This window comes from Mirounga angustirostris, unplaced genomic scaffold (genome assembly GCF_029215605.1).
Source record: "Mirounga angustirostris isolate CCGP_5_RB_7025 unplaced genomic scaffold, mMirAng1.0.hap1 SCAF_4, whole genome shotgun sequence".
In the NCBI taxonomy this organism is placed as follows: domain Eukaryota; kingdom Metazoa; phylum Chordata; class Mammalia; order Carnivora; family Phocidae; genus Mirounga; species Mirounga angustirostris.
The window spans coordinates 190,050,854-190,060,665 of NW_026991712.1; the positions used below are offsets into that span (position 1 = coordinate 190,050,854).

Genomic DNA, 9,812 nt, shown 5'->3' on the forward strand with positions numbered 1-9,812 from the left:
TCATTAAAATCAATGCCACCAGCCAGGTGAGAGGTAAAACTGGTTTTGGCCAGGTGGTAGTGATAGAGCAGGCAGTTAGTTAGACATGAGCTGGAGGCAAAGGTGGTGATAAGTAGATGACACATTAGAAGGCTGAGGGCACAACATCCTGACTTTGTGGCTTCCAACACCCCGGGGCCGGGGGGGGGGGGGGGGGGGGGAGGGGGGTGTTGACAGACCAAGAGCCACAGGTGTGGAACTTGCAGTCTCCTCTTCAACCTCTGCCCCAGGGTAACCTATAGCTTCATTATAATATATTTACATTGTGGTTTCTACCTCCCCCATGGGGAAAGATGGCCCTGACAGTTCCAGCAAGAACCTTGTAGGAGTCCCTTAGATGATTGGGAACAACCTCAGTCAGAGACTGCCCTGGCTATGACCCATAACCTCTGCAAACATAAAAAGAAAAGACACCCCTAACCCCAGTGCAGTTGCCACTCTGTGCCTACCCACCCTCCCTTCTTGAGAGTGTACTGTCTTTTTTGTTTTTTTTTAAAGATTTTATTTATTTATTTGAGGCGGGGGAGGGAGGGAGGGAGAGAGAGTACAAGCAGGGGGAGTGTCAGGGAGAGGGCGAAGCAAGCTCCTGCTGAGCAGAGGGCCCTGGGATCATGACCTGAGCTGAAGGCAGATGCTTAAGTGACTGAGCTGCCCAGGCGCCCCTAATTTCTCCTCTTTTTTAGTTTTCTACAGAATTGTCACAATTAACGAACATGTAACTCTTTCGTGGGGGGATCCAAGAACCAAAACCTCCATTCACACAACCCAGACTCTCCCACCGGTAACATGAGCAATGGGGCTCATGAGAAGTAGTCACGTTCTGGAGCCGGTTTCAGGTGGAGCCCACACATTGTCCTGAGAAATTGGATGAAGGGTGTGACATAAAAGTTTTGGCCTGAATAACCAGGAAGACAATGGAGTCATTTCCTGAGCGCAGGAAGCCTGGGAAAGGCTGGCTGTTAGGAAGCATCAGGAATTGAGGTTTGGGTATGTTAAGCTCAGGAAGCCTATTGGACACTCGACACAAATGTTGAGTAGGCATTTGGATATGCGACTGGAATTTGGGGAAGTCCAGGATGTAGGGACAAATCTGGGAGTCATCTGGATACAAATAGCTTTTGAAGCTACTAGGCTGAATGAGGTCACTTGGGGAGTGAGTGAGATGGAGAAGCAGCTTGAGACTGAGCCAAAGGGTGAGTCAGCAGGTAGAAGGCTCTGGCTAGGAAAGCAGCAAGGACAGGAGCCCCACCTAGGTAAGCATCTAGCTCTGCCATGTGGGAGATTTGTGGCTTCAGGCAAGTCAACTAACCTCTCTGAGCCTCAGCTTGTTCACCTAAGGAGGATATTTCCATATTTAGTTTGCAGGTCTGTAGGACGATTAAAGTAAATAATGCAGCTACAGGGCCCTGCATAAAGGCCTGGCTGCAGTAAGTGCTTGGAGCAACTGTGACCCTGGAGTGACAGATGCCTCACTCCTATCTTACCCTTTCCCCATGGATTTCTACCCAGGGGCAGACACACAAGAACTCAAGACACTCAGAGGGAGCAAACTGCAAATGTCAGGCCCCAAACATTCCTCCTCTGGTCAGCTCGCTGTCCAGGTCTTAGGCAGAGTTCAGAGCTGGCTTCCTTGTTGCATTTCCTCTGGTCAGCAACAGATGGGCCTTGGAGCAAACTGCAAGTCTGCAGGGATGGCTTAGAGCGAACATATGAGCAGGGAAGAAAGAGGCACATTCTCATCTTTAATGATACAATTTGTGTCAATTATAATTCAATGAAGCTAAAATAGATTTTCAAAAGTAAAATAAAGCGATATAATAGAACTCAGAAAAAAATTAAGGAAAGAAAGAGAAAGAAAGAGAGAAAGAGAAAGAAAGAGGCATATTCTGTGGCTCTCCTCCTGTCTTAGTCTGTTCTGGTTGCTCTAACAAATACCACAGACTGTCAGCTTATAAACAACAGAAATTTAGTGCTCACAGTTCTTGAGGCTGGAAGTCTGAGATCAGGGTGCTAGCCTCGTTGGATGAGGGCCCTGTTTCTGGTTCACAGCAAGTGGTTTCTCACTGTTGTCCTCACATGGTGGGAGGGTGAGGAAGTCTCTGGGGGGTCTTTTATAAGAGCACTAATCCCATTCACGAGGGATGGGATCCACCCTCATGACCCAGTCACCTCCAAATCCCCATCTTCTACATGATCACATTGGGATTCCAACATGTGAATTTTGGGGGGACACAAGCATTTCGATCATGGCACCCCTTGACTAGTAAAACAGGACCAAAGTGTTCTGTGGTGGGAATCAAATTCAGGGTTCTGATCTGTGAGTGGCGCCTGAGGGCCAAGCTTTTCCGTAAGAGGTGGCCTAGGGTTGTGCATTGTCCAGAGCATGCTGACTGGTGACAGGCATCAACTCTGCTCTGAGGTTTCTTTTAGATAGAACTGTTGTTGATTTTGCCCTTTTGTTTACATATTATTTCACCAGGCAGACAGATTTCTATAGTTTTGATTCAATTATTGTTTTTAAACTGGCTTTACCCTGTCATGAGTATATTTCTGACCATCTCGATTTGATATTTTGTATCCTGGCCTCTCAGCTAGATTTGAGAGACTCTGTAGTTTCTTTTATTATTCAGTTTGCTAGCCACTTCAGATTTCTTGGCAAAGATGCAGGGAATGCCCTAGTCCATAACCATTCAGATCTCTCAGGATGGGTTATTGTGTGATGGCTGCACTTGGCAGTGTTTTGTCCAGTCTTGTACTCATCAGAGGGATCTTTCATAATTACATATGGCTGTCATCAAGAGAAGGTTAAATTGTGTCTGCTATTTCTCTTTTCTGAAGTGGAGAAGTCTCATGTAAACGAACCTCATTTCTGGGTGTTCAGAATAAGGGAGGCCCAAGCAGAGATAAGGAACAGAAAGAAAGCCAAGATGATTTTAGGGCTCACTATTTTATTCCCTTCTCTCAGTTGTTCCTATTTTGTCCAGTATTGTAGTTGCTTACATGGCTCAAAGAAAAGATGAATTCATGGAGGTCTTGCTTCCGTCCATGTCCCTGCACTGTTCTACCTGCCCTCCACACACAACACAGTTGATCAGTTCCTGGTGTACCCTTATTTTGGAAGCAAATGTCTACATGTACATTCTTATTCACTCCCCTGTTCTCACAGAAGGTAGCATGCTGTGTGGCCTGCTCTGTACTTTGGTTGTACCTCGGGGATCCCTTTCCCTTTCCACACAGGGACACGCCTCTTTCTTGCTATGGTGCATAGTACCGTAGTGTGTGGATGTAACTACTGTATTCGACCATTTTCCTATTGATAGGCATTTGGGTTGTTCCCAACATCTTGCCTTTACAAATAAATATTGCCTCAAGTGAAAAGCTTATGCATATGTTATTTTCACTTGTGGAGGCAAATCTTCAGGATAGATTACTAATAGTGGGATTGTCAAAGGGCAGATGTATATGTAACTTTGCTAGGTGGAGCCAGACCCTTCTTTTTGGTAACCTACTATTTTGCATTGCCAACATGCCCAGAGTGCCTGTTCTTCCACAGCATCACCCATGGAACATTTTGTCAACATTTTGGATTTTTGTCAGTTTGGTAAGTGAGAAATAAGTCATGAGAAGTCAGTGTGATACAATTTGCATTTGTCTTATTGTGAGTAAGATTGAACATCTTATTATATGTTCAAGGGCTATTTGCATTGTCTTTTCTGTGAAGAGTCTGTTCATGTCTTTTGTCTATTTTTTAAAAGATTTTATTTATTTGAGAGAGAGAGAGAGTGCACAAGCATGGGGAGCAACAGGCAGAGGGAGAAGCAGGCTACCCACTGAGTAGGGAGGCTGATGCAAAACTTGATCCCAGCACCCTGGGATCATGACCTGAGCCAAAAGCAGATGCTTAACTGACTGAGCCACCCAGGCACCCTATTTTTATGTTTTTTTTTTAAAAGCATTTTTCTTCTTGATTTTTTTTTTTTTTTTTTTTACAAATTCTTTATATTTCCTGTGTTGAGACAATATTTTTGAGAGCTGGGGCTACCTCTAGCAGAAAACCAGAGCCAGCTATTAAGCAGCCAGAATGCTACAGTAATTGAATACATGACCATGTCTCTTTTAGCACGCTCTTTGTTCTCCTCTTGTAGAAGTTGTAGACGTCTATTTAGTCTGATTATCCGTCATCTTAACGAAGCTGCATCTACAACAGTCATGTCGTCTGAAGTTCCTTCAGTTGTTGTATCTATATGTGACCCACCATGCATGGAGTCAGCTCTAACCAGCTGTCCGTTTTGGCGAACAGCATTTTCACTCAAAGAGAACTCTCTTTTTAGCCTGCCAACTGCACAGATTTATTCATTTTGAGGGGTTGGAGGAAGTCTTTCTAAATCCAGAAGATCTAGTGGTCTTTCACTTAGTGTAAGTACATGAGGTGGTGTTTTTAGTGCCAGAGGTTTAAAGGGAGTTGACTGAATAAGGTCCAGATCTGCTGGTCTTGAAAATGGCATGTCTTCATTATTTCCTGCTACAACAATCCTCTCTGGAACCTGCATAATGACACTAGCATTTGGAACTCCTTCTTGGAATCCTCGTTCCAGGTCGGCGTTTGGTGGCGCTACCTTTAATTTCTCCGGGACCCTCATCTGCTGACTGATACCTTCGGTGTATTCCACTTCATACTGAATTCGACTAATCTCCGCCGTCTCAGCAGCAGTGGGAGAGGGAAATGGTGCCGCACCCACTAAATGTGTACCAGGTACGGCTATTAGGCGCTATCTGCTTCTGTGCTTCCTAGTAAACCCTTTAACTTGCTTTCATGTGCCTGTGCTGGAATCAGAGCCACTGTGTCCCCCTGTGTGTGGAATCAGAGCCACTGTGTCCCCCACTGTGTCTGCTGCAGTGTTCCCAGTGAGGGCCGCCACGCGCCGGCTCCCGGGGCATTCGGGTGGCGCTCCCAGAGGCTGCTGGCCGAGCTCTCGAAGGTGCCAGGCAAAGCACTGTCTGGAGCTGCCTGCAGCGGCTCTTCTTGATTTTCTTTTTTTAAAGATTTACTTACGAGAGAGAGAGAGAGAGAGAGAGAGAGAAACGGGTGCGCGTTGGAAGGAGGGGCAGAAGGAGAGGAAGAGAGAGTCTCAAGCAGACTCTGCATTGAGCATGGAGCCTGACAGGGGGCTCGATCTCAGGAGGTCCCTGAGATCACGACCCCAGCCGTTCAACCAGCTGCGCCGCCCAGGTACCCCTTCTTGGTTTTTAAAAACCTCTTTATATATTAGAAAGATTAGCCCTTTATTTTTGATATAAGTTGTATTTTTTTTCCCTTTGATCGTGAGACTGCCAGTTCCTTCCTGAAACCTCTTCTGCCCTTGGCCTTCAGTTTACTCTCTGGCTGCTCTCCTCAGAGGCCTTTGTCCCCTGCCTGTCAGTCATGTTTGTGTCTTGCAGTAGGTGCCCTCCTGTCTTCTTATACCCTCTCTCTGGATGGCCTTGGTCATAACTGAGGCCTCAGTGGGCATCTCTGTGCTGTCTCTGTGCACCTCCAGCTGGGACTCTCCTTGGAGATCCCAGCCGCCTGCCCCATCATTAATAGATCCTGCACTCAGATATCATCTCAGGCTGTGTGGTTCCCAGACTGGACTCAGTAACACACTTTCTCTTGTGACCCTTCTCCTGGGAGTGGCAGAAATCTCTCTCAACCACATCTCTGAGCTTCCCTACCTCATACCTAGTGGTTGCTTCTCAGATTCTCGGTGGGGAAATCCATCCTTTTTGTACAAACTGGTGCTCCGAGAAGTTCATGTTGTTCTGGTCTAGGAAGATCTTGCATGGGGGGTTGAGCGCTCCACTGGACAGCACTACCCTTCAGTCTCTTTGACTTGCTTGGGGTCCACATGTCTTGACTAAATGTTATCCACCTCTGCTCCGAAAAGGGCCATGTTGGTTCACACAGATGGCAACATCCTCCTGGTACATTTGTCCTCCTTATGCCATGTGTCATGGTGCACTTCAGCCCTCCAGGATGGGCCGCAGCAAGCAAAGGCCCCTTTTGCACTTGGAAGATTGTGGTGTCCCCCCAGAAGGCTCCAGTCCTGGAAATGCAGGACAATATGAGCCAGCTGGGCTGTGTTCTTTCTACATACGTATGGATGTGCTAAGGCTGGGCTTCAGCAGTCAGTGACTGCATCATGGCACAGTGGGGTTTGGAAGTCCCAAAGAGCTCTCACCATGAAGGAGTTAAACACCTCTCTTGGTGTTTCAGAAAAAACACTGTCCAATTGTCTGTTTCTATAGCAGAATTCCCAGTGCTGTGAGAGTCCTTAAAGGGCATCTAAAACTTAACATGTCCTAGATGGCACTCAAAGTCTTCACACTGGGAGATACTCTGTCAGTGTGCCTTGTCTCTGCCAGCAGGATCAGAACCTCCTGAGCTAATTAAGAGTGAAATGCAGATCTTATTCCCCATTTCCGCTTGCCTCACTCTCCACACCCATGTCATCTGTGATCCACCCAAGAGCGCTTTCAGATGCATTGCCAAGAATGGTCCAGCTCCCACCTGATCTTGCCCCAGCACCAGTGACAAGCAGCTGCTCCCTCTGCAGCCAGAATGCACCTGTTGATCCTGCCTTCTGACCTTGTTGTTTGGTCCTTGGCATCAAAACTCATGTCCTCAGGTAGGAGCTCCCCTTGTGGTGAGCACAGTATTACAGAGAGTTGTCGAATCTCTACGTGGTACACCTGAAACCAGTGTGACATTGTGTGTCAAGTATGCGGCAATAAAACAAACAACCCCCCTCCCCCAAACTCACGTCCTCAAGCAGAAGCAACCTCAGGGGTCTGCAGGGCCAGACTTGTGGTGTGGAATGAGGGAGGCTGTGGGTGGCACAGCTAGACTGGAGAGCAGATGTGGCCCCATGGGACAGTGGACTGCGGCTGCATGGCACCCGGACCCAGTGTTGTTGGATCTTCCGATTCTGTCAGGAAAAGCTTGAACTGTGGATGTAAAAACTGTAAAATCTCTTTCCCTTTCACAATTCTTTGAACATGCCATCCTCCCGCCTGGTTTTTATTTTATTTTCCCCTCCATTTCCTACCCTTTCTAATGTCCCCCCAGGCCTCTTGGACGCCTGAAGTTAATGCCTTTTTGGTTATGCATGTACCCTTGTATGTCATGCAGTGAGGTTTGTGTATACGTGCTTTTCATTTATGTCCATATTATCCAGCTATAGATCTGGTGCTTGCACCCCTTGCTTAGGAAAGCTTTAGTATTGATCCCTGTTCATTATATCATCACCCCCATGATGGGCCAGAAGGTGCTTCTAACTCCCACACACAAAGCTGCAATGAGCTCCCTCCCAGCTACCCTCCTACAGCTCTCAAACTGACCTGGGGCAGGAGTGTCATGCCATGGGATTTGTGTGCTTACTCATACCAAGTGCTGACAGATTGCTGTCCAGAAGAATGTGTCATCGATCTCCACACCCCAGTAGTGCCTTCCACCTGGCCGCACTCATGCCAACCTTTGTATATATACAAAGGGTACAGTGATATGTGATTTCTGTGTTAATAAGATTTGTTTTAATCATGAAGTTTGGACAGTATTCAAAATAGCCTTATAAAGAAGGCCTTTCATGAGAAAGATGTTGCACAAAGGGAATTTTTTCTGTGTGTGATTACTTGCCTCTGTAACTATCCTATAAAAATTTGATATTTAGAGCTTTCATAGCCTTTGTGATAGAAAATAGAGCAGTTACATCTCTCGCCCTGGGGTTATGGTTAGGTGGTTAGGGTTAGGGTCATGGGTTGTCCTAACCCTAACCCTAACCCTAACCTTACCATCCACACATTTGGTTTCTGCTCTTTGTAAAGGAGAGAAGAGACTGGAAAATGAGCCAGTTTGTTCTCTGGGGATGGGTGATTAATGTTGGGGGGGGTAGGTGTGACTCCGGGGCTCCCTCCTCTCAGCGACACGAGTGAGGTCTGTGTGCCTTTCAGTCTCTGAGATGAGAGGACCCAATGCCCAGGGCAGGAGACTTGAGTTTCCTACCAACGGCGAATTTGCTTTTTCAGCAGTTGGAAGAGCTTTTTGCCATCATGGGAGAATAACAAGAACACTGGATGGGCGGCTGCAGCCCCTGACCCTAGAGACCTCTTCCTTCCTTGGGCTTCAGATTCCACAGCCGTGCAGTCAGTCACCAGTGATGCAGATCTGCTGCTTTCCTAGGCTGGCATCTGTTCTCATGTTCAAGTCCAGCACCTCAGCTTGTCTTTGGGAACCATGTCTCATCTGCCTCCCGTCCAAACAGATCCAGAGGGCAGACTCCACTCTCTACCCACCTCACAGATGGGCGTATGATCCGAGTTTACCCAAGCCCGTGCTCTGTCCTCTGGGTGCTCTGACGGCTTCAGGGATGAGAATGTGAACCGAACTAGGCCAAAGACACTTAAAGCCATGGCTTTTTGTGGAACCGAAGAGAAAGAGAAACCCTTCCCAGTAATGGATGGTGAGTGGGTGTCAGCCTGGAGTTGTGGGAGGCCCCAGATGCAGTGAGAGAGACTGTGCCTGTGAATGGGGCCACCCTAGAGCACTTAGCAGGATGGAGGGTTGGAGAGGGCCCAGGTCACATTGTGAGAGTGTGAGCCCCTGGGCCTGCCAGGTCCAAAAACACTCTTCTTTTTTTTTATTTAAATTCAATTACCAAACATATAGGACATCATTAGTTTTTGATGTAGTGTTCAATGATTCATTAGTTGCGTATAACACCCAGTCCAAAAACACTCCTAACTTGCCTCTTGCAAGTATTAATTTACTTCCACCATTTAAAAAATATTAATTCATTTTACTTTAGTAAGTGTGTCCACTTGCCATCCAGAAAATGCTAGCTGACACATCAGGATCGACAGTCCCTGAGACTCCCCGGCACGCCATCCTCACTGGATGGGGCATAGCGGGGGGAGATAAGACAGTGAGTGGGGTCAGGCCTTAGGGAAGCTGTTCCTTCTCTGTCCCAGGAGAGGAAAACCCCAGAAGTGAGAGGAGAACCAGCAGGAAGAAGAGGCCCTGGATGGCTAATTGGTCTGTTTGTATTTTTCTTATTTTAGGGTTCATTTTGTTAAAGTGTATTTTTACTGGGAAATCACCCATTTCCTCGAGGTTTCCAGTCTGATGCAATAGGTTTCTCTTATTTGACCTGTAATTTCTACTCTCTTTCTGTTTTTCTACAGAGTTTTCACAAATAACGAACAAATATTGATATGTTATTATTTAGTAAAGTCCATACTTTATTCAGGTTCCCTCTGTTCTGCCTTTTCCTGCTCCAGGATCCGATGCAGGGCACCACATGACATGTGGTCATCATGTCTCTTTAGGCTCTCCTTGGCTGTGACAGTCCCTCAGACTTGTCTTATTTTGATGGCTTTGGCAGTATTGAGGAGACCTGGTTAGGTATTTGGTAGAAAGTCCTGCATTCAGATTTACTGTGTTTTCCTCATGATTAGACTGGGGTTATGCGTTTTGAGGAAGCAGATCACAAAGGTAAGGTGCTCTGTCATCACTTTATATCAAGGGAACATGCTCTGGAGGTCACTTGTCACTTGTCCGTGTTAACACTGGTCACCTGGCTGAGGCATTGTTGGTCAGGCTTCCCCACCACGAGTTATTCTTTCCCATGTGCATCTTCGTGAGCAGGAAGACACTGTGTGGAGCCCACACACTTTAGGAGAGGGAAGTTAGTTTCACCTCCCTGATGGGTGGCTGAGTGTTTACATCTGTTATTTGGAAT

At 46.8% G+C, this 9,812-nt stretch overlaps 1 pseudogene; it reads right to left on the reverse strand.

Moving 5' to 3' along the window:
- Positions 1 to 4,025: 4,025 nt before the first annotated feature.
- LOC123841818 (mitochondrial fission factor-like) lies at positions 4,026 to 6,524 on the reverse strand (annotated as a pseudogene).
- Between the last annotated feature and the right edge of the window lie 3,288 nt (positions 6,525 to 9,812).